General features: G+C 45.2%; 1 protein-coding gene and 1 long non-coding RNA gene across 2 annotated transcripts in view; one reads left to right on the top strand and one right to left on the bottom strand.

Annotated features, from left to right (window-relative positions):
- LOC137518015 (uncharacterized) overlaps positions 1 to 3,931 on the top strand; it is a 33,234-nt gene extending 29,303 nt beyond the window's left edge. The window contains exon 4 of the long non-coding RNA XR_011020727.1: positions 3,780 to 3,931. This is a non-coding gene — a long non-coding RNA (uncharacterized lncRNA). The remainder of the gene's footprint in view (positions 1 to 3,779) is intronic.
- The window catches only part of TMIE (transmembrane inner ear), a 167,401-nt gene that overhangs the window by 119,561 nt on the left and 22,938 nt on the right, over positions 1 to 24,902 (bottom strand). The gene's annotated exons all lie outside the window — the stretch shown is intronic.

Genomic DNA, 24,902 nt, shown 5'->3' with positions numbered 1-24,902 from the left:
GGACACATGGGCTCCCAGGGGCTGTGGGAAGCCCCATGTAAGTAAAATGTTTTTTTTTTTTTTTTTTTAAATTCCCTCATGTAGATGTATCCTTTAATGTGAACTTGAAGGGTAAAAAAATGCCCCAAATGTGTATGTATCGCTTCCCCGTTTCAGTCCAGCTTGCCGTTCCAGCACTGGAACCCCTCCACCTGGCATTGCGGGATTAACACTATAGATAGGCCAAATCTGCTACCTATACGGGGGGGGGGGGGGGGGGGGGGCTACCTAATACTGGGGGCACAGCTGGCTAACTATACTGGGGAGGGGATGTGTCCTATCTGCTCCATATACTGGGGGTCTACATAGCACTGCGGGCAAATCTGGGAACCTGTTGTGGGCCGAACCTGCTATCTGTTCTGAGAGGGCTACTTAAAAATGGCTGACATGCAGGCTGATTGTGGATCAAACAATAGGAACAAATTGCAGGGCGAATATCAATCATTTCTTTTAGACAATACAATACAGAGGCGCCAACAAAGTAAAAGTATCAAGTTAAAAAAGGTATAAAATGAGGGGGAGGGTGAACTTATCTCCCCAACAAAAACACAACTATTGAATAAGATCAAGAAAAACGGTATTTATTCTTACTCCAAAAACAGTTTGCAACGCGTTTCACAGGTCTCAGTCCCGTTTCCTCAGGCAAAAATACACAAGGAGCAACGTTCAAGTTGTGCACGCTAGTGAAGCGCCTCAGAGGTTAGCGTGCACAACTTGAAAGTTGCTCCTTGTTATGTATTTTTGCCTGAGGAAGCGGACTTGAGACCTGTGAAACGCGTTGCAAACTGTTTTTGGAGTAAGAATAAATACAGTTTTCTTGATCTTACATAATAGTTGTGTTCTTGTCGGGGAGGTAGGTCCACCCTTGCCCCTCATTTTATACCTTTTTAACTTGAGACTTTTACTCTGTTGGCGCCTCTGTATTGTATTGTCTAAGTGATAATTATCCACCTGGTGGATGGGTGTGACCACCCTTCTTTCTTGTTCTACGGAGAGCGACTTCTTATGCTGGGTACACATGATACGTTTTTCTGCTCGACAGATGGATTCGATAGATAATTCCTGACATGTGCGATATTCCTTCCGATCGATTCTGCGCTCGATTTCTCATAGAAGTGAATGGAAAAAGATAAGAAAAACTAGCAGAAGATAAGAGAATTGAGCGCAGAATCGGGTGGAAAATCGAGCGGAAAAACGTATCGGGTGTACCCAGCATTAGCCTGAATGGGGACAGCCTAATCTCCCCTCTTGCTTTTCGAGTGGTTGCCGGGCCTTGGCAACCCATACTTGTGAGTATTATTTACTACATACCATATGTACATATGTACATTGTATCTATTGTATTCTATCTATATACAGTATATAATAGAGAATGTGCCTCAACCTTCAAGCAAGAAGAAGAAGTAGTGCCCTGCCCCCAGGGCGTGCCTCAACCTTCAAGCCAGAAGAAGAAGTACTTTGCATGAGAAAATGTATGCGTGCTCAAACACCAAGTTTAAGGCCTCTTTTCCACGGACTGTTGAGCTGTGTGCTCAGCAAGCAGTTACCAGGCAGCAGTGAGCAGATACCAGGCAGCAACAAGCAGTTACCAGGCAGCAGTGAGCAGTTGTGAGAGTTTGAGAGGCATTTCACTGCCTATCAACAGTCCATGGAAAAGAGGCCTTACCCTAGCAAGTCTGGCTTTGCAAATCTGGCCTAATTGGCTATTCATGAGGCAATGCTCATGCAAATGCATGCACAAACCAATACCGCAAAGCGGTCACCCTGCTACATGCTACATTAGCACTATCCAGGAGCGCCACGGGGAGGATTCCCAATGCCCCCTTTTTATACAACCGGGGGGAACGCAGGGTCCCAGGCTCTCTCACTGCCTGGGAACCACAGCGGCACCCTGGAGGGGGAGGCTGGGTTGCGCAGACGACCCTCCCAAGTGTGGCCAGCGCTGGGGAGAGCCGTCCGCACCCACCTCCCAATAGTAAAAACAGGCACTTACCTTAACGTCCATTGCGTTCTGCTACATGCGCATTAACTTGGGGGCACCACATGAGAAAGGAGAGAAGCATGGGTCACCCCGAGCTTTAGAGCTCAGGGCTGGCTCACATACAGCACTCCAGAGGGGGGAGGGAGGACAGGCGCAGACAACTCACTCCAGGGTTCACACCACCGGAGCAAGCCGTCCACCACCTGCCTCCAAAGGATACAAACTGCACAAAATGCTTTCCATGAGAAAATTAATGCGCATGTAGCAGAACGCAATGGACGTTAAGGTAAGTGCCTGTTTTTAATATTAGGAGGTGGGTGCGGACGGCTCTCCCCGGCGCTGACCACACTAAGGGGGGGGGGGGCTGCGCCACCCAGCCTCCCCCTCCGGGGTACTGCTGTGGTTCCCAGGCAGTGAGAGAGCCTGGGACCCCGCGGTCCCCCCGGTTGTATAAAAAGGGGGCATTGGGAATCCTCCCCGTTGTGCTCCTGGATAGTGCTAATGTAGCATGAACTAATTCCCACAGGGCGATTGCTTTGCGGTATTGGTTTTTTGACCCTGCATAGTTTGGCATGCGAAAGCAAATGCAGGAGCATTGCCTCATGAATAGCCAATTAGGTCAGATTTTTAAAGCCAGACTTGCTAGGGTTAAACTTGGTGTTTGAGCACGCATAAATTTTCTCATGGAAAGCATTTTTTGCAGTTGTATCCTTTGGAGGCAGGTGGTGGATGGCTTGCTCTGGTGGTGTGAGCCCTGGAGTGAGTTGTCTGCGCCTGTCCTCCCCCCCCCCCCCCCCCATCTGGAGTGCTGTATGTGAGCCAGCCCTGAGCTCTAAAGCTTGGGGTGACCCATGCTTCACTCCTTTCTCATGTGGTGCCCCCAAGTGAATGCGCATGTAGCAGAATGCAATGGACATTAAGGTAAGTGCCTGTAGCTGGCGGTGGGAGAACGGAGACTCGGGCAGGACCGGCGCGGGACAGGGCGGCTGCTGGGGGCTTGCAGAAGCCCAAGGTAAGTGAAACAGTGTGCTTAAAATGTATTTACAGTTCCGCTTTAAACTTGGTGTTTGAGCATGCATACATTTTCTCATGGAAAGCCTACTTCTTCTTCTTGCTTCAAGGTTGAGGCACTTACTCTGAGACCTGGAACCCACTACAAAACGCTATCGCTAATCGCAATCGCTAGCGTTTTGTATGAGCAGTTTGTAAGCGATTTCATGAGCGTTTTAGGGAGTGATTTTAGAAAGTGTAATCAATTTGCCAGCGGTTGTGTAGTGATTAGCGATTAGCGGTTTAAAGTCTGGCTGGTCCTTTCAATTTTTTTTTATTTTGTTACAGTGTACATTAACTTTAAAACGCTAGCAAAATCGCTCAGTACAGGTTTTGATGAGCGATTACGCCAGTGATTAATTACTTTACATTGAAGCGCAAAAGCTAACAAAATGCTGCATGTCCTGCGTTTGCGATTTTGCTAATCGCCATCGCTTCTGTGGAATTTGCACCATCCATTTACATTGGCAGAGCGTTTAGGGAAAACGCTAGCGATTTCTCACGCTCCCTAAACGCTCAAAAAATCGCTCTAGTGGGTTTCAGCCCTCAGATAGATAGATGCGGGTTAGCTAGTTATCAATAATGCATGATTGGGAGCTCTCAGTTGTCTACCTTCTTGCTTTACATATCTATCAATCATTTCTTGATCTCTGTTCTAGATTTTAGCTTTGCAATGTATTGATTTTTTTTCTTCCTTTTTTCACTTTAGTTCCACGTTAAGGAATGGCGTGGGAGGCTTCAGGTGGGCTAGAGTTGTCTCGGAGGAGGATCATCCAGCGTACATTCTGTGGTTCATGGAATGAGCGTCAAAACTTAATCTAACCAACCAAAAAAGCCTGAGCGACTTGTAGGTGTCAGTAATTAAAGAGATGAGCTGTCAACACTTCAAGAGCGTTCCGTAATTAATACACACATCATTTAAATGCTCAGTTCAGTTCCAAATTTTTTGACACTTTCATTTTTCAAATCATGGGGTTCCTCACAAACAGCAACCATCTGCACTGCTAGATCATTATGTATTTATATAGCACTGACATCTTCTGCAGCACTTTACAGAGTACATAGTCATGTCACTGATTGTCCTCAGAGGAGCTCACAATCTAATCCCTACCATAGTCATAGTCTAATGTCCTACCATATTATTATTATGTATTTATATAGCTCTGACATCTTCTGCAGCACATTACAGAGTACATAGTCATGTCACTGACTGTCCTCAGAGGAGCTCACAATCTAATCCCTACCATAGTCATAGTCTAATGTCCTACCATACAATTATTATTATCCTATCCTACTAATATAATAAATGGGAAAGTTCGGATGTTTGGATGTTTGTTACTCGATCACGCAAAAATGGCTGAACGGATTTGAATGAAATTTGGCACACACATAGTACATTACCTAGAATAAAGTATAGGATACTTTTTATTCCCATAACCAAAAAGGGGCGGAGACAAATACAAATTTCACTGAGAAAATGTAAACTGCAGCCATTCTTACACTGTTAATGGCAGGGTTCTCAAACTTTGCACAGTTGGCCATTGGGTGACTGGGATTAATATTCAGAAAGGTGGGTGGAGTCTATAAAAGCCAATCAAAATTAACCTATTGATTTTCAAGGGGAATATTTACATTGCTGCCATTCTTGCACTGTTAATGGCACAAGCCTCAAACCTGGTACAGTTGATCATTGGGTGACGGGGGTTCAATTTGAGAAAGGGGGATGGAGCCACAAACAGCCAATTACATTTGTTTCATTCCAATGCAAATTGATGCCAAACACAGCAAAGCTCACAAACTTGGTAACTGAGTAATTGATAAATTGTGTGTTAGGGTTAGAAAAGTGGGCACAGCCAACACCAGCCAAATACATAAGCGGGCAATGCAGGGTCATAAGTGGGCGGAGACAAATACAAATTTTACTGAGAAAATGTAAACTGCAGCCATTCTTACACTATTATTTGTAGGGTTCTCAAACTTTGCACAGTTGGTTACTGGGTGACTGGGATTAATATTCAGAAAAGTGAGTGGAGCCTACAAAACCCAATCAAAAATTAACTATTGATTTTTCAGGGGAATATTTCATTGCTGCCATTCTTGCACTGTTAATGGCACAAGCCTCAAACCTGGTACAGTTGATCATTGGGTGACTGGGGTTTAAATTGATAAAAGGGGGTGGAGCCACAAACAGACAATCTTATTTGTTTCATTTTAATGCAGGTTATGGATGCTAAAAACCGCAAAGCTCACAAACTTGGTCATTGAGTAATTGTGTGTTAAGGATAGGAAATGTGGGCACAGCCAACACCAGCCAAATACGCGTACGTTAAAAAGGGGCGCTGGGAAAAAAGGGCGCCGGGTTTTAAACGATAAACATGTATAACGTTTAAAAATATAATGTACTATATTTCGTTTAAAAATAATGTTTTATAAAGTTATAAATCATTAAATAATGTGCATGAAATTGGCAATTGTGAAAACGTTAATATTCCGTTTAAAAAGTGAAACGTATAATAACGTTTAAAAAAAAATAGTAAGTAACCCTCCCTGTACCTACCCCTAACCCCTAGACCTGGGTGCCTAAACCTAAGACCCCACTGGTGGTGCCTAAACCTAAGACTCCCCTGATGGTGCCTAAACCTAAGACTCCCCTGGTGGTGCCTAAACCTAAGACTCCCCTGGTGGTGCCTAAACCTAAGACCCCCCTGTTGATGCCTAAACCTAAGACCCCCCTGGTGGTGCCTAAACCTAAGACCCCCCTGTGATAAGCATTAATAACGTGTGAAAAAAATATTGTGCTGTTTTTCGTTTAAAAATAATGTTTTAAAAAAGATTGTACTGTTTTTCGTTTAAAAATAATGTTTAAAAAATTATAAATCATAAAATAATGTGTAATCATGAGAAGCAGTTATAAAACAGTAAAAGTCTCCGGGCGCCGCTTATAAAACGTTATTTTTCTCCGGCGCCCTTTTTTCCTGTCGGGCGCCCATTAAACGATATTTATTATGGGAGTGAATGGCGGCGCCCGATTTGTCCACTTGCCTCAGGCGCCCGAATTTACTGTTCCCGCCAAATACATAACCGGGCAATGCGTACGTTAAAAAGGGGCGCTGGGAAAAAAGGGCGCCGGGTTTTTAACGATAAGCATGGATAACGTTTAAAAATGTATTGTACAGTATTTCGTTTAAAATTAATGTTTTATAAAGTTATAAATCATTAAATAATGTGCATTAAATCGGCAATTGTAAAAACGTTAATCTTTCGTTTAAATAGTGAAACGTATAATAACGTTTAAAAAAAAAAATTACTAAGTAACCCTCCCTGTACCTACCCCTAACCCCTAGACCCCCCTGTTGGTGCCTAAGTAACCCTCCCTGTACCTACCCCTAACCCCTAGACCCCCCTGTTAGTGCCTAAACCTAAGACCCCCCTGTTGGTGCCTAAACCTAAGACCCCCCTGTTGGTGCCTAAACCTAAGACCCCCCTGTTGGTGCCTAAACCTAAGACCCCCTGTTGGTGCCTAAACCTAAGACTCCCCTGTTGGTGCCTAAACCTAAGACCCCCCTGTTGGTGCCTAAACCTAAGACCCCCCTGGTGGTGCCTAAACCTAAGACCCCCCTGGTGGTGCCTAACCCTAAGACCCCCCTGGTGGTGCCTAAACCTAAGACCCCCCTGTTGGTGCCTAAACCTAAGACCCCCCTGTTGGTGCCTAAACCTAAGACCCCCCTGTTAGTTTTTTCGTTTAAAAATAATGTTTAAAAAAAATGTACTGTTTTTCGTTTAAAAATAATGTTTAAAAAAATATTGTACTATTTTTCGTTTAAAAATAAAATTTAAAAATGTATAAATCATTAAATAATGTGTAATCATGAGAAACAGTAATAAAACATTAAGTCTCCGGGCGCCGCTTTTAAAACGTTATTTTTCTCCGGCGCCCTTTTTTCCTATCGGGCGCCCATTAAACGATATTTATTATAGGAGTGAATGGCGGCGCCCGATTTGTCCACTAGCCTCAGGCGCCCGAATTTACTGTTACCCCGGGCAATACCGGGTCATCAGTGGGCGGAAACAAATACACATTTCACTGGAAAATGTAAACTGCAGCAATTCTTACACTGTTAATGGCAGGGTTCTCAAACTTTGCACAGTTGGTCACTGGGTGACTGGGGTTAATATTCAGAAAAGTGGGTGGAGCCTACAAAAGCCAATCAAAATCCATCTATTGTTTTTAAGGGGAATATGTAATTGCTGCCATTCTTGCACTGTTAATGGCACAAGCCTCTTGCACTGTTAATCACCTGTACCTGGTACACTTGGCCATTGGGTGATTTGGCTTCAAATTCAGAAAGGGGGTGGAGCCACAAACAGCCAATCAGATTTGTTTTACTTCAATGCAAATTACTGATGCCAAAGACCGCAAAGCTCACAAACTTGGTCATTAAGTAATTAAGTAATTGTTTGTCAGGGTTAGGAGAAGGGGGCGGGGCCAACACCAGCTAAATACATACCCGGGCAACGCCGGGCGTCCAGCTAGTGTATTTATATAGTACTGACATCTTCTGCAGCACTTTACAGAGTACACAGTCATGTCACTGACTGTCCTCAGAGGAGCTCACAATCTAATCCTACCAAAGTCATAGTATAATGTCGTACCATATTATTATTATTATTATGTATTTATATAGCACTGACATCTTCTGTAGCACATTACAGAGTACATAGTCCTGTCACTGACTGTCCTCAGAGGAGCTCACAATCTAATCCTACCATAGTCATAGTCTATTGTCCTACCATATTATTGTTATGTATTTATATAGCACTGACATCTTCTGCAGCACTGTACAGAATACATAGTCATGTCACTGACTGTCCTCCGAGGAGCTCACAATCTAATCCTACCATAGTCACAGTCTAATGTCCTACTATATTATTGTTATGTATTTACTGTATATAGTACTGCCATCTTCTGCAGCACTTTACAGAGTACATGTTACTGACTAAGTGACACGATTAAGTTCATAGAATTAGTGTCAAAACGTAAACTAACCAACCAAAAAAGCCTATAATGTAACTTTTATGTGTCAGTAATTAAACGGATGAACTGTCAACACTTCAAGAGCGTTACATAATTAATACACACATCATTTAAATGCAGGGATTCATTTAAAACTTTTTTGACACTTTCGTTTCCAAATCATGGGGTTCATCGCAAACAGTGACCATCTGCGCTGCTAGATCACCCCCTACAGAGCCGAGATATATGCAGAGAGACGCACAGGAGGCCGACGTTAATTACCGTAATTTCTGTTATTAATAGACTGTTTATTGTTAAGCACCGCACATGAAAATAAACCAGCTGCTTACAGATGAACCAATTTACAGCTCATAGTTGGACGGTGTGCGCCATCTAGTGGCAGCTTCACAGATTATCAGAAATAAATGCGTTTTCATCCAAATTTTCAGATATGATTTTTCAGCTTTATTTTAAAGGATACCTTAGCCCTAATTAAAATCTAAAAATGAGGCCCTGAGTGTGTGTGGGGAGGGGCACATAGGCTTACTGCATTTCCTGTGGCCCGGCGTCTGCCTCAGTTGTCCTGGTTGGAGTGGTGGTCGCTCTTTGCCCCGGATACTCTGCGCTGCGCATGCGCAGTATGTCTTCTTGGGCAGCTTGTGACCGGGCTCACTGGGGAACCAGAGTGCTGTGTGCGCGCACACCAGTGCGATGACATACCCGGCGTGCATAAGCTGTCCAAGAGGACATACTGCGCATGCGCATCACAGAGTGTCCGGGGGGCAAAGGGGGCCAACAACTCCGACCAGAACAACAGGAGGCATAACGGACAAACGGAGGCAAACGCCGGCCACAGGAGGTGCGGTAAGCCTATGTGCACCTCCCCTTTCACACACAGGGTGTCAATTTTAGATTTTAATTAGGACTAAGGTATCCTGCATAAATGGGCACCTAAACTGAGAAGGATATGGATGTTTCCTTTTAAAATAATGCCAGTTGCCTGACTCTCCTGCTGATCCTGTGTCTCTAATACTTTTAGCCACACCCCCTGACCAAGCATGCAGATCAGGTGCTCTGACTGAAGTCACACTGGATTAGCTGCATGCTTGTTTCAGCTGTGTGATTCAGCCACTACTGCAGCCAAAGAGAGATCAGCAGGACTGCCAGGCAACTGGTATTGTTTAAAAGGAAACATCCATATGCCTCTCAGTTCAGGTTCCCTTTAAGCGGCCAGCAGTGCTGTTTTCTTTTTTCTGTGAATCGCATGTAAAACAAAGTTAATGTAAAGGTAGAAAATTTGCATTCAGTCATCAAAAATGTATATGCAAATTATGAAGTTGATTACCCAAATTCATGTAAATAAAGCTAAAAAAAAATTGCATACAAAATGTACATAAAAAAGATTTTCTGAGAGAATGTCACAACTTTGTGTACTCAGTGATGTGCTGCAGAAGATTTCAGTGTTCTACCATATTATTTAAATGTATTTATATAGATAAATACATACAAATAAAATGGTAGGAGAAACGTCTATGACTAGGATTAGAGTGTGAGCTCCTCTGAGGACAGTCAGTGACATGACTATGTACTCTGTAATGTGCTGCAGAAGATGGCAGTGCAATATAAATGCATAATAATAATATGATAGGACATTACATTCTAACTATGGTAGCGAATAGATTGTGAGCTCCTCTCTGAAGACAGTCAGTGACGTGACTATGTACTCTGTAAAGTGCTGCAGAAGATGTCAGTGTTATATAAAAACATAATATTAATATGGTAGGATATTAGACTATGACTATGGTAGGGATTGAATTGTGAGCTCCTCTGAGGACAGTCAGTGACATGACTATGTACTCTGTAAAGTGCTGCAGGAGATGTCAGTGCTATATAAATACATAATAATAATATGGTAGGACATTAGACTATGACTATGGTAGGATTAGATTGTGAGCTCCTCTGAGGACAGTCAGTGACATGACTATGTACTCTGTAATGTGCTGCAGAAGATGTCAGTGCTATATAAATACATAATAATAATATGGTAGGACATTACACTATGACTATGGTAGGATTAGATTGTGAGCTCCTCTGAGGACAGTCAGTGACAAGACACTATACTCTGTAAAGTGCTGCAGGAGATGTCAGTGCTATATAAATACATAATAATAATATGGTAGGACATTAGACTATGACTATGGTAGGATTAGATTGTGAGCTCCTCTGAGGACAGTCAGTGACATGACTATGTACTCTGTAATGTGCTGCAGAAGATGTCAGTGCTATATAAATACATAATAATAATATGGTAGGACATTACACTATGACTATGGTAGGATTAGATTGTGAGCTCCTCTGAGGACAGTCAGTGACAAGACACTATACTCTGTAATGTGCTGCAGAAGATGTCAGTGCTATATAAATACATAATAATAATAATATGGTAGGACATTAGACTATGACTATGGTAGGATTAGATTGTGAGCTCCTCTGAGGACAGTCAGTGACATGACTATGTACTCTGTAATGTGCTGCAGAAGCCCTTCCAGTGACATCCCCCCTCTTCCATTCCATGCTTCCCATCACCATTTAGTTACGCAACCATGAATAATTAGTGAGGAAAGTGAGACTTGTGTTGCGGATTTCTCGCTGTGCCGACACTGGTAGTGACAGCAGAGAGCAGGTGGCAGAGGGCGATGTACACCTGCCTGGCGGACAGCTTATATCCCAGAGGATGGATTAAATGCCCCCCACCCTGCATTAACCATATTATTACCGGGTCAGTTCAATGTCAGCTCTGAGTATTCATCAGTAAAACACTCCCCCCAATGCCTGCATTGCTAAACAACTTCCTGGGCCCAGTTCATAAAACTTTATTCCAACTTTGTAATCAAAAAAAGATATATTGGTACCATGTTTTCCCGAAAATAAGCCCTCCCCCGAAAATAAGCCCTATCTGTATACCAGTAGAAAAACAGACGCTATGTTAGTGTATAGGGAGGTGTGCAGTCTCTTACTGCAGCTCCAGGGGCGGAACTAGAAATCACCGGGGCTCCCCTGTGAAACTTTGGATGGGGCCCCCTCCCACCAAACCCCACCCCCGCCAGTCATTAGCACAATTGTCCTGAGAGCAGAAAGCGCATGAGACAGTTCCAACTGTCCTGTGTCCTGATCACCCCTCCCAGCTGCACACGCTAGGCTTCAAATCTCAAATTCGAAAAAAAAAAAAAATTGCACCAAAACAACAGTATGAGCACAACATCAGAAATCCCATCATGCGTTGCACAGCATCAGATGAAAAATGCCCGGGCAGTTTTCTTCTGTGCAGCTAAAAATGAGGTTTGGGTAAGAAAAAAAGTTCTGATGCTGTGAAGCTGTTAAAGAAACACCAAGCCTTTTCAGTGCTGCTGAGTAGATTTTTAGTCTGGAGGTTCACTTTAAGGCATCACTACAGGGCACAGTACTTGGGGAGGGGTAGAAAGGCTTGGGGTACAGCTGCCCTGTACACAAGACCCTGCTGAATAGTGACTGTCTACAAATCTTTGTCTGCAAAACTTTGTATGATTCCTTACCAGTGGCTGAGCAGATGAAGTCATTAGAACAATTGTGCAGAGAGCAAAAAGTTTTTTTCTCTCCTTGCAATTAGTTGACAGTCTCTCAGGACAGGGCCCCCTGCGGCTGCATCCCTTGCAGGGTCTGTTGTTACGCCCCTGCGCAGCTCCCTTGTGGCTGTACCTCCCTCCACTCACCTGTAAATGACTCCAGTATTCTAACATGGTCGGTGCAGTTTGGCCGGTCGCCGCACGTTCGCTGTATGCTGGGTCAGCTCCTTGACCGTGCCCCCCTCTCGTCATTAATAAAAATGACTAGACAGTCTTATTTTCGGGGAAACACAGTATTTACCTCGGGCTTGATTCACTAAGACAAATAGCATGCCTTATCCGAGTTAACACACCTTATCAGAGATAACGCACCTTATCAAAGTTAACACGCCTTATCAGAGTAGCACAGCGAGCGCTACGAATTTATGCCTGCTAATTGCCAACTCCGCTCGTCCTGCCCCGAGACTCCGCGGGTTCGTAGCGCCTGCAATGCTACTCTGATAAGGTGTGTTAACTCTGACAATGCGTGTTAACTCTGATAAGGCATATTAACTCTGATAAGGCATGCTATTTGTTTTTGTCAATCAAGCCCCTTGTGATTTACAAAACTCTGTACTAAAATATAATTTGCTTTCTATATAAACATTTGAAATTGTTCCTCACTCTAGTGCTATTTGACCAATTAAAAAAAAAAAGTAACATTACAAAATATCAATCAAGAAAACATAATGCGGCTAAAATTAAAAAAACATTCCTAATATTGCAAGGCTTCTTTGAGCACTTAGCTACGTTATTACACAAATGAAAAAAAAATGTTTTTGAATAAATTCTTTTTCACAGTAAACGCTGCAAAGATAAAACTGAAAAGCAGATTATGTAATAAATGTACCGTATATATTCAAGCATAAATCTAGAAATGTAGGTCTGGCTCACTAAATAAACATATAGGGGTCGTCTTATACACGAGTCACTGGTAATACTGAGCACACTGAGCACTGTGTGTACTATTGGTGACATTCCCATTAGTGACATTCCTATTTGCAGGCTTATGTTTGAGTCAATAAATAAAATCCAGTTTAAGAGGGTCAAATATTGGAATTGACTTATACACAAGGTCAACTTATATTTGCCATATGTATTTCCTTTTAAACAATGCCTATTACCTGGTTGCTGTGCTGATCCTCTGCCTCAAACACTTTTACCCATAGACCCTGAACAAGCATGCAGATCACCAGATGTTTCTGACTGAAGTCTGACTGGATTTGCCACATTGCTTGTTTCAGGTGTGTGATTCAGACACTACTGCAGCCAAAGAGATTAGCAAGACAGCCAGGCAATGTGCATTGTTTAAAAGAAAATAAATATGACAGCCTCCATATCTCTCTCACTTCAGGTGCCCTATGAGATCACTTAAAGAGACACTGAAGCGAAAAAAAAATATGATATAGTGAATTGGTTGTGTACTATGAATAATTACTAGTAGATTAGCAGCAAAGAAAATATTCTCATATTTTTATTTTCAGGTATATAGTGTTTTTTCTAACATTGCATCATTCTCTAATATGTGCAGATTACACAACACTCAGCATTCAAAATGATTCTTTCAGAGCAGTCTGTGAACTAATGACCTCTCCTCTAGCAGAGAAAAAGAAAACAGTTGAGATAATAAAAGTCAGATAACAGCCCTTTCCATGACTAAACTTAGAACTTAGTCGGAGAGTTAATGGCTTGTTTGCATAGAGATAACAACTGGAGTTTCTTAACTCTTCATGTACTGGAAACAATTAGACTGATGTATCTGATCTTAATGTTTTATTTCTTAGCTGTACTACACATACAAATCATAATATCATCATTTTTTTTTCGCTTCAGTGTCTCTTTAACCAACAGGCTCTCCAGTGGCTAAACTATGCCAAAAATTAACTTCCGCCAAATGCCCTCAGACAACCTGGAGAAGAACCAGCTGTGACTAGACCATATAAAATACAAATCACTACTTCAGAGACCCTCGGGTGGACCCCATAGAAGCCATTTAGGCCCTGTGTGAGCTTTAAGGGAACCTAAACTGAGAGGGGTATGGATTTTTCCTTTCAAAATAATACCAGTTGCCCGACTCTCCTGCTGATGCTGTGTCTCTTAAGGTGGCCACTAACTCTCCAATTTCTAGCAAAAAATCGTTAGAGCGATCAGAAATTCTAATCGGACGAAAAATCGTTCACTACACCATCAACTAACCAATCATTGCTTCCTATCTATCACGATCAACAACAAAATCCAAATTTTGGTTCAACGAAAATTCAATAGGAAGATTGTTTTTATTATCGTTCATTATCGATTGTGCCCATCAACTGAGATTATTTACAACCAATCCGATCAGAATTTCTGATCGCTCGAACCATTGTTCGCTAGAAATCGGACTGTTAGTGGCCAGCTTCATACTTTTAGCCACAGCCCCTCAACAAGCATGCAGATCAGGTGCTCTGACTGAAGTCAGACTGGATTAGCTGCATGCTTGTTTCAGGTGTGTGATTCAGCCACTACTGCAGTCAAGAGATCAGCAGGACTGCCAGGCAACTGGTATTGTTTAAAAGGAAACATCCATATCCCTCACAGTTACGGTTCCCTTTAAGACTAGGTGTACACATAACATAACATGAAAAGCTGCGTTTTATGTCATGTTTCATTTTATGTTGTGTGTGTATTTTGTGCATTTTTGCTGTGTTTTTACTACTTTTCGGTGTGTTTGCGTTTTTTACTGCAGATGCGGTTTTCAAACTTTTTGCATGCATTTTTCTTTTGTGTTTTATGCGTTTTAATGCGTTTGCTGTTCACATATACAAAACACATGCGTTTTTCATGCATTTTTCTTTTGTCTTTAATGCAAATCACTAGGAAGTATATCACAAAATTTTTTTTTTTACCTATAATATGAGATTTATCTCACAGCTGAGCATGTGTTCTGTTGCTATGCAGGGAGGGCAGGGATTGGAATGACACGGGACAACACGTCACGCCTTGCAGCGGCCACGTGGTGTTGGGAGAACATTGCCCTCGGCCAGTAATTAGCCAAATCGATCCACTGTGCTGATCACTGGCCAAGGCATTGGAGGGCATCGGGACCTGCTGTACACACACATGCTAGATTCTGGGCAGAAACTGTTTGTCAGGAACAGGCCCCGCGGCACGCCTGCAGATACGGTCCCCGACTGCAGGTTTGACCAGATCGAGAGGGGAAGCAGCCTTAGTCGAGCTAACACAAGGCTGTGACCCCTCAGAACACTTCTCACTGCCACCACTAGCTGTTGCTAGACACTTCACAATTCCCACTCTGCTGTCAAGTGATCTGCATGCAGTCCGCGTTTTCGTATTTGGGTCAGCTTTGCGCTTAGGCCAAACACGGGAATGCCACACACACAATACAATCGTACAGTAGCAAGGCACAATCAGGCATTGAACTTGTAACACAAGTTACACTGCAGACTCTCTCTAGGCTATGAGCGTTGGCTTAGTACAGCAGAAGTCAAACTTATTAAATAAATATTTAATATTTCAAAAAGTGGAACAGTGCAGACAAGAATATATACAAAAAGATTTACAAAACAAAGTAAAAAATTACAAAGATAAAAGTTACAAAGATACACACGACAGTTTGCTTAAAATAAAATGGGAATAAACGTTACCAGCATATAGATCTGAGCATTGTTGCGAGGAGAACGCGGTTCTGGTCAGACCAGGTTAGTCCTAGCATTTTGCTATCTCCAAATAACTACAACTCTAGATCTTCCTAACTAAGGTTTTATAGCCAGATTTGTGGCCCGGGGTGTAAGGAAACGCGGAAATGCCGCCATCTCTCAAGGTGAGGCGGCTGTTTCCGCGTCCAGCATGGCGTCACAACGCGGAAAAAACGCTGCATGCCGCATAGGCAGTGCGGCGGAATCCGCATTGGGAACGGCGGAATCCGCATCAGAGGCGGCCCCCGCACTAGATACATTGCATGACAGTACTGGTGTGGCTGGGACTGATAGTCCACCAAGATTCAGACTTACACGCGCGCGAGCAGAGAGGCAGAGTTTAAATAGCAGTTAGAAGGGTGTCGGCTGACCAGCTGGGTCAGCTGACAAATTCCACTGCTCTCATTGGACCAGCAATTAGGGAGGTCCTGGAAAGGTCCTAGAGTATATATACTGCTGGTTGTTCACTTGCTCTTTGTCTGGCGTGCGATCACATACGTGGGAGCACCCAGATCCGTAGTCAGATCCTGAAGTGTGCCGGGACCAGCTGGAGCTGTAATCCTACACTTAGCTAGATATTTGATAGCTAAAGTACTAGTTTGATTGTGATTATTTGTTATGACTTTTGCCTGCCTCGACTATCCTCCTGAACTCTGACCTTGTATCTTGATATTTCTGATACTCTGTTGCCGAACCTCGGCTCGTTCCTAGACTTTGTTTCTGCCTCCTGATTTTGTACCCCGATATATCTGATACCCCGCTGCCGAACCCTGCCTGTACTTTGACTCCGCCTTTGCCTACTGTATTTGTACTTTATCTGTCCGTGTGTGTACGACCTGGCTTGTCTGACCTCGAGAACCGACCTCACGATTGGAGGCGGTTCCCAGTCCTGTTAGTGACACTTCTTCCTGAGTGTCACTCTCGGACTTTCCTTCCTACTGTCAGTCTGACTCCTCCCGTCTTGGAGAACTCAGGTCTGCGGAAGGAATCCGTGCAGTTCTCCTTGCTGCACTGAGGCCTAGGCCTCCTAGTGTTACTGTTACACCAAAACACTACACTCTACTCAGGCGAACAGAGGTTAGTTTGTATATCGGATTATCGGTGAGACTGCAGATCACTTATAATCTGGTATATATCTGTATTTCCGGCGATACTGCAGATCACCGGTAATCAGATACTCTCTGCGCCCACCGATCGTTACAGAACGCCAGACCCAAAAAATGCAAATGGACGCACATACTGACCGTCTGGGCGCACTTGCCACTTCGGTGGAAAACATCAACCAAGTGCTGGGTAGCCACAAGACTATGATTGATGTCCTGTCAGGCTCTGTGCAAACCCTCCAGACGTCAGTTGATTCAGTGCGACCCTCTCCTAGTACTGACATACGTATGCCTGTACCTGATAAATTTTCCGGCCACAAGTCTGACTTCCGGAATTTCAGGAGTAGAGTGTTATCGTATTTCGAGTTGAGACCCCGATCCTCGGGGACTGAGACCCAACGGGTCACCTTTATTAAAACTTTGCTGTCTGGTGACTCCCAGTCATGGGCATACAACCTGCCTTCTACCGATACTGCTCTGACCTCGGTAGAGGAATTTTTTAAGGCCATGGCCGTAATCTACGACGACCCTGACCTTGCTGCATCCTCTGAGCGGAAGCTCAAACTTTTACGGCAAGGCAGGGGTCCAGTCGAGGATTACGCGGCCGAATTTCGTAGGTGGTCAGTTACGGCCAGGTTTGGCACTTATGCCCTGTTAGATTACTTCCTGTCTGGGTTGTCGGATGAGGTCTCCGACCTAATGTTAAGCCAACCCGAACCCAAAACAGTCGACGAGGCCATCTCATCGGCCATTCGAATCGACCGTAGGCTACGCCATCAGAGACAGACTAGGGGCAGTCATCGGCTTAGGCCGACCTCTTACACAGTGCCTCCCGCTGCACCCCTAGTAACTCCGTCTCCTTCTGTCTCATCATCTCCGGTCTTGCCTCCACCTGAGCCGATGCAGATCGGTCGGTCTAAGTTGACCCAAGTGGAGAGAAGACGGAGATTGTCGGAACAACTATGTTTATACTGTGGTGAAGGGGGGCATAGGGTACGAGACTGTCTCATTAAGCCTAATAAGGATAAGCCGGGAAACGCTACCGCCTAGGAGTGATAAGGGGTGACACCCTAGGCGCCCAGCTCGCACCCCTGAAAGAAAGACGATTGCTCCTCCCCTGTACGATTACATGGGGGGACAAATCTGAAGCCACAGAGGCCTTTATTGATTCAGGCTCCGCGGCTAACTTCATGAGTTCCGAATTTGCAGAGAAGTTGGACATTCCTCTCACCCCAGTAAAACCACCTATCCAGGTTACTGCCATGGACGACTCCACGTTACAAAGGGACCGTCCGCTCTCCCAGACACCAGAGGTGGAAGTCGTTACTGGGGTACTGCATAGGGAGAGTTTACGTTTTTTTGTGTTACATATGACCACCTCCACCATTGTCCTAGGTATGCCTTGGCTGCAGCTTCATTCGCCACAGATCAATTGGGCGACAGGACAATTAACCAGTTGGTCAGACTTCTGTTCCCAACAGTGCCTAGGAAAAGTGGTATTAGGTCAGACCAAGGTACATGTGGAGGGTGTTCCCGAACAATACTCCGAGTTCTCGGATGTATTCTGTCCCAGGGCTGCTGATAGGTTACCTCCTCATCGCCCTTTCGATTGCCCCATCGATCTCCGTGCCGGTTGTATGCCCCCTAGGGGTCACCTGTATAATTTGTCTGGACCAGAAAAGGTGGCTATGCAGGAGTACATCCGTGACAATCTGGCCAAGGGGTTCATTCGCCCCTCCCGCTCGCCTGCAGGGGCCGGTTTCTTTTTTGTTAAGAAAAAAGACGGAGGTCTTCGACCTTGCATCGATTATCGGGGCCTAAATAAAATCACGGTGAAGAATCGTTATCCGTTGCCACTAATAGACGATTTATTCACGCAGGTCACAGACGCTAAGATCTTTTCAAAATTGGATCTGAGGGGTGCATACAACCTGATCCGCATTAGAGAGGGCGATGAATGGAAGACGGCCTTCAACACACCCGATGGGCATTACGAGTACTTAGTGATGCCCTTCGGGTTGTGCAATGCGCCAGCCGTCTTCCAGGAATTGATTAACGAGGTATTCAGGGAGGTGTTGGGTAGGTTTGTGCTTGTATACCTTGACGATATACTAATTTACTCCAACAACCTCTCCGGGCACAGGGTCCATGTCAGATTTGTGCTAAACAAGTTGAGACAAAATCTGCTGTACGCCAAGTTGGAAAAATGTATTTTTGAAGTTACATCTGTCGCCTTTCTGGGGTACATAATCTCCACCTCGGGCCTGTCTATGGACCCTGCCAAGGTATCCGCTGTTCTGGAGTGGCCTCAGCCGGTGGGGTTAAAGTCGTTGCAACGTTTTCTGGGTTTTGCAAACTATTATAGGAGGTTCATAAAGGGGTACTCCACCGTTATTGCACCTCTCACCAGTCTCACTAGGAAAGGGGCGGATACTACTCACTGGTCGCCTGAGGCCCTACAGGCATTTTCGACCTTGAAGGAGCTGTTCTGCACAGCACCCATACTAAGACACGTAGACACTTCCTTCCCTTTTATTGTTGAGGTAGACGCCTTAGAAGTCGGGGTGGGGGCTGTGCTGTCTCAACGTTCAGGCTTACAGGGTAGATTGCACCCATGTGCCTATTTTTCTCGGAGATTCTCTCCAGCAGAGAGAAACTACGATATAGGCAACAGGGAACTCTTAGCCATTAAACTAGCCTTTGAAGAATGGCGTCATTGGTTAGAAGGAGCGGAGCATACTATCACGGTTTTTACCGACCACAAGAATCTGGAATACATCGAGGGGGCTAAGGGGTTAAGCCCTCGTCAGGCTCGATGGTCCCTGTTTTTTTCAAGGTTCACTTTCGTGATTACGTACACCCCGGGCAGTAAGAATACTAAGGCAGATGCGCTATCCAGGTGCTTTGAGCCAGAAACAGCACAGGCCTCCGTCCCTGAGACGATTGTTCCGCGAAAATTGGTGCTGGCTGCAATTGATACTTGGGAAGACTGGAAGGAGACGTTGAGCCCCTTCCAGCAGGACATCCCAGAAGGGAAGCCTGAAGGGGTCATGTTTATTCCCTTGCCCTTTCGTCTTCAGATCCTTGAAATGTTCCACGCACATAAAATGCTGGACATCCTGGAGTTGCCAGAACACAGGATCTTGTAGCCAGGTGTGCCTGGTGGCCTTCCCTGTCTGTTGATTGCAGGGAATTTGTTAGGGAATGCGCAGTATGTGCTAAGAGTAAACCCTCCCGGCTGGCACCTGTCGGTACCTTACAGCCTTTGCCCGCCCCGAGTGAGCCATGGACCCACTTGTCCATGGATTTCGTGGGTGAGCTCCCCAGGTCTGAAGGCATGTCGGTCATTTGGGTGGTAGTCGACCGCTTCAGCAAGATGGCCCATTTCGTGCCCTTGAAAGGACTCCCCTCGGCTCAGAAATTGGCCGACCTGTTCATCATCCACATTTTCCGGCTGCATGGCATTCCGGAAAACATAGTGTCGGATAGGGGAGTCCAATTCATTTCTAGATTCTGGAGGGCATTTTGCCACCAAATGGGCATGAAGCTGTCTTTCTCGTCCGGCTACCACCCAAAGACTAATGGCCAGACTGAAAGGATAAATCAGTCTCTAGAACAATTTTTGAGATGTTATGTTGCGGAGGCACAAGACGACTGGGTCAGATTTTTGCCCTTCGCAGAATTTGCTCAAAATAACTTGAAAAATTCCTCCTCCGGATTTTCGCCTTTTCAGGTGGTAACGGGGAGATCGCCCAAGTTTTCCCCCTTGCCAGTTGCCTCCTCTCCGTTTCCAACCCTGGAAGCCTGGCACAGGGCATTTAAAGTCATCTGGGGGAAGGTGAAGAGTAATCTGGAAAGGGCATTCCAGAGTCAAAAGGGTCAGGCTGACAAAAGACGCTCATTGGAGTGGAAGTTCCAGCCAGGAGACTTGGTGTGGGTGTCCACACGTCACTTAACCCTGAGACAACCCTCAGATAAACTGGGCCCCAGGTTTGTGGGTCCATTTTCAGTGGCCAAGAAGATCAACAACGTTACGTATTCCGTTGATCTTCCCGCCAGCATGCGTGGGGTAAAGTCCTTCCACGTATCCCTGCTTAAACCAGCAGTCCATGTGGGTCCCACTCCTCCTCCTCCTGTGGTGGTGGACGACCAACCTGAGTACGAGGTAGAAAAGATATTGGATTCACGCATGGTACAGAATTCGGTACAGTACCTCGTACATTGGAAAGGGTACGGCATTGAGGAGAGACAGTGGGTACCGGGTTCACGCATGCATGCAGACGAGTTAAGGAGGGAGTTTCATGCCTTACATCCCGAGAAACCTGGTAGGAGTTGTCCGGAGTCCACTCCTCGGGGGGGGGGGGGGGGTACTGTAAGGAAACGCGGAAATGCCGCCGTCTCTCAAGGTGAGGCGGCTGTTTCCGCGTCCAGCATGGCGTCACAACGCGGAAAAAACGCTGCATGCCGCATAGGCAGTGCGGCGGAATCCGCATTGGGAACGGCGGAATCCGCATCAGAGGCGGCCCCCGCACTAGATACATTGCATGACAGTACTGGTGTGGCTGGGACTGATAGTCCACCAAGATTCAGACTTACACGCGCGCGAGCAGAGAGGCAGAGTTTAAATAGCAGTTAGAAGGGTGTCGGCTGACCAGCTGGGTCAGCTGACAAATTCCACTGCTCTCATTGGACCAGCAATTAGGGAGGTCCTGGAAAGGTCCTAGAGTATATATACTGCTGGTTGTTCACTTGCTCTTTGTCTGGCGTGCGATCACATACGTGGGAGCACCCAGATCCGTAGTCAGATCCTGAAGTGTGCCGGGACCAGCTGGAGCTGTAATCCTACACTTAGCTAGATATTTGATAGCTAAAGTACTAGTTTGATTGTGATTATTTGTTATGACTTTTGCCTGCCTCGACTATCCTCCTGAACTCTGACCTTGTACCTCGATATTTCTGATACTCTGTTGCCGAACCTCGGCTCGTTCCTAGACTTTGTTTCTGCCTCCTGATTTTGTACCCCGATATATCTGATACCCCGCTGCCGAACCCTGCCTGTACTTTGACTCTGCCTTTGCCTACTGTATTTGTACTTTATCTGTCCGTGTGTGTACGACCTGGCTTGTCTGACCTCGAGAACCGACCTCACGATTGGAGGCGGTTCCCAGTCCTGTTAGTGACACTTCTTCCTGAGTGTCACTCTCGGACTTTCCTTCCTACTGTCAGTCTGACTCCTCCCGTCTTGGAGAACTCAGGTCTGCGGAAGGAATCCGTGCAGTTCTCCTTGCTGCACTGAGGCCTAGGCCTCCTAGTGTTACTGTTACACCAAAACACTACACTCTACTCAGGCGAACAGAGGTTAGTTTGTATATCGGATTATCGGTGAGACTGCAGATCACTTATAATCTGGTATATATCTGTATTTCCGGCGATACTGCAGATCACCGGTAATCAGATACTCTCTGCGCCCACCGATCGTTACACGGGGCCACTCAAATGTCCAGATCCAGGAATAATCCAATTTCCTCAGGTGTGACAGCACATCCTTGCTGGCCAGAGTTTCCTTTTAGCCTTTGAAGTTCCCAGACTCAGTTAGTCAGGATTGTATATTTGGTCAACAGGTAGCTGTTTACATGAAGACAAAGTTCAAAGCAATGCAACACCTTTTCAGGATGCAGGACAAAAGTGGAGGTTGTTATCTAATTACCTCTTTCCTTGCTGGAGGCACAGGTTACAGTTGACAAACACATCTGAGACAGTATTTCCTAGCAGATCAAAGGTGGGGACATGACTGCCATTGATCTAATTAGCCATCTCCTAATTAGAGGCTAGCAAACCAGTTTAGCAGTTCCTGCTCCTACTATTCACAAGAGTTCACCCTTCAGATGCAAATGTACACACCAACTACTGTCATGCAGACAATCACAGCTTCCCCCAAAAGCCAGACTGGCTTTAACAGACATACACATGATACAGTCAGAAAAATGAAAAATATGGCTTTCACGAGATACAATATGGCTGCTATGTTCTGCATATTACCGTACAATCATCATCACCACATAGATCCTCACACTGTTGTTATCCACTTCGACTGAGTTTCATCTAATGTGTGTACAAGGCTCGCTAGCCATGCAGTAGCAGCTATCTGAGGTGCTGAATATGCTGAATAGCTGGCAACTGTGTGGGTCCCCCTCAGCTCTATTTACCAGCTCGCTATGCTTGTCAGTAGTTGGTGTGTCTTGCAAGTGGAGGGGGGGGGGGGCATGAATCTTTGCCGCTCACAGAACACCATGGCCACCGGTGCTTTAAGCTGGTGCGCTCATCAGAGACCCCTGGCTCAGAGGTGTGTGCACTGTGCAGTGATGAGAGGATAGGTTTGTGGTGCTATCCTATCCCATTGGTAATAATAAAGCCACTAGACAAGTATCCTCAACCATGCTAATGTATCAGACCAGTTATCCACTGGGAATGGAAGTGTTTCTCTGCTGGCATCTCATCTTCATTCACCAACTTGCCTTAAGAAGATTCTGTATCTCCATTGCAATGGCATCCCTCCATGCTTTCTTGAAGAATCTTGGCACCTTGCTGGAAGCACAATTTCTTGCAGGATAATTGAAGTACTTTGTATCTCTATTGAGGAGTGTCAGCATCCAGATAGCTTCATGCTCACCTGATATCTACCCAATCAGCTGTATATTTATATACAGTAGCAAGCAAAAGTATGTGAACCCTTCAGCATTATATGGATTTCTGCAAAAATTGGTCAACAAATGTGATCCGATCTTCATCTAAGTCCCAACAATAAAAAGAAAAGCAAACCCAAAACTGGTGTGTGTTTTGTATAGGGCAGGGCAGCTGTAACCAACACCTCCAATCTCATCTCATTGATTGGACTCCAGCTGGCTAACACCTCACTCCAATTAGCTCTTGGAGATGTCATTAGTCTAATGCTAGGAATACAAGGCTCGATTCTGAGCTGATAAGATGGTTAGATAGATAATTTCCGACATGTCCGATCACCAATCGTTTTGCCGCTCCATTTGTCATTGAAGTGAATTGAAAAAAGATAAGAAAAATGAGCGGAAGATAAGAAAATTGAGCGGCCAAAACGATCAGGTGCAGAATCGACCCGTGTATTCCCAGCATTATCGTTCACATACCTTTTCCCCCTGCACTGTGAATGTTTACATGGTGTGTTCAATAAAAACATTGATACATTTAATTGTTTGTGTTGTATTACCGGTAGTTTAAGCAGACTGGGTTTATCTATCAGCCGATCTCTGTCGGGTCCGCTCTACTGCACATGCACAGGAAACTTACGCCTGCGCAGTAGAGCGGACCGACAGCGATCGGCTATTTCCACCTATCTCCGAGCGGCGAGCCAATACTGCGCCTGCGCTGGAGCCGGGAAGGTAAATGTTTACATCCCCGCTGTTCAGGGAGCTTTATCGGCGCTGCCGTGGGACAGAGGAGGGCGTGGGAAGCCTCAATAGGATCTGGAGGCTTCCCCCACCCGAGGTGAGTACCCCCCAGGGGAGGTTTTTTTTTTGTTACAGGTTTTCTTTAAAGAAAGAAGCAATTAGGTTGCTGATCACTAACTTTTCTGTAATAGTTTTCGATAATCTGAGGCTGAAATTCCTTCTTCTCAGAGATGACTGTCAGCTCTTGTGGTTTCGGCAGGCCCGTGTTTCAGAAACAAGTGCTTTGATTTTTTCTTCTGGCCGGAGTCTATGAACACGCAGCAGCCGGAGACAAGACCATCCCTGAGCCGGCCACAGATGAACAATCCCATCTGTTTGCTCGCATAAAGACCACTTTATTGACGGAACACAGACCTGGAGCCCAGCCTGGTGTTCCGAGCATGGAGTCTGTTCTGTCGGAGCTGGGGCCAGAGCGGAGTCACACATTAGTTATATTATGATTTGGCTATGGGGAGAAGGAGTGGGGGGAAGGGGGGAGGCACGGTACAGCGGGGCACAAATTCATACAATATTTTTCCTGGCCACGCCGTCTGGGTGTAAAAGGTGTCCCTTTATCCCGAGAACACAGAACCCTGATAGAAGTCTTTGGCTGCGAACGCTAAGACAACATCTGCATAATACTATTCATGGCGTGTAACTGAGGGGAGGTTGTTCATGGCTACTGAATGCATTTCACTTGACCCCCTAGAGCAACCTGCACCTGAGGGCTGATTTGCCTAAGCCGTCCGCTCGCGCACCGCATGCAGATCGTAAGCAGTTTAGCCCAGTGGCGTAACTAAGGAGCTTGGTGCTCCATGTCAAACTCGCACTAAGTTTTCCAAACTCCCAGAACTCTAATGCTATGGAGCCTCAAAACTTACCAAGGACAGCTGCAGAGTTAGAGAGGTGTAATCAGAGTAAG

Source organism: Hyperolius riggenbachi, chromosome 5 (assembly GCF_040937935.1).
Source record: "Hyperolius riggenbachi isolate aHypRig1 chromosome 5, aHypRig1.pri, whole genome shotgun sequence".
NCBI lineage: Eukaryota > Metazoa > Chordata > Amphibia > Anura > Hyperoliidae > Hyperolius > Hyperolius riggenbachi.
Note: the sequence above shows the minus strand (reverse complement) of the source record. Positions and strands in the feature narration are given on the sequence as shown.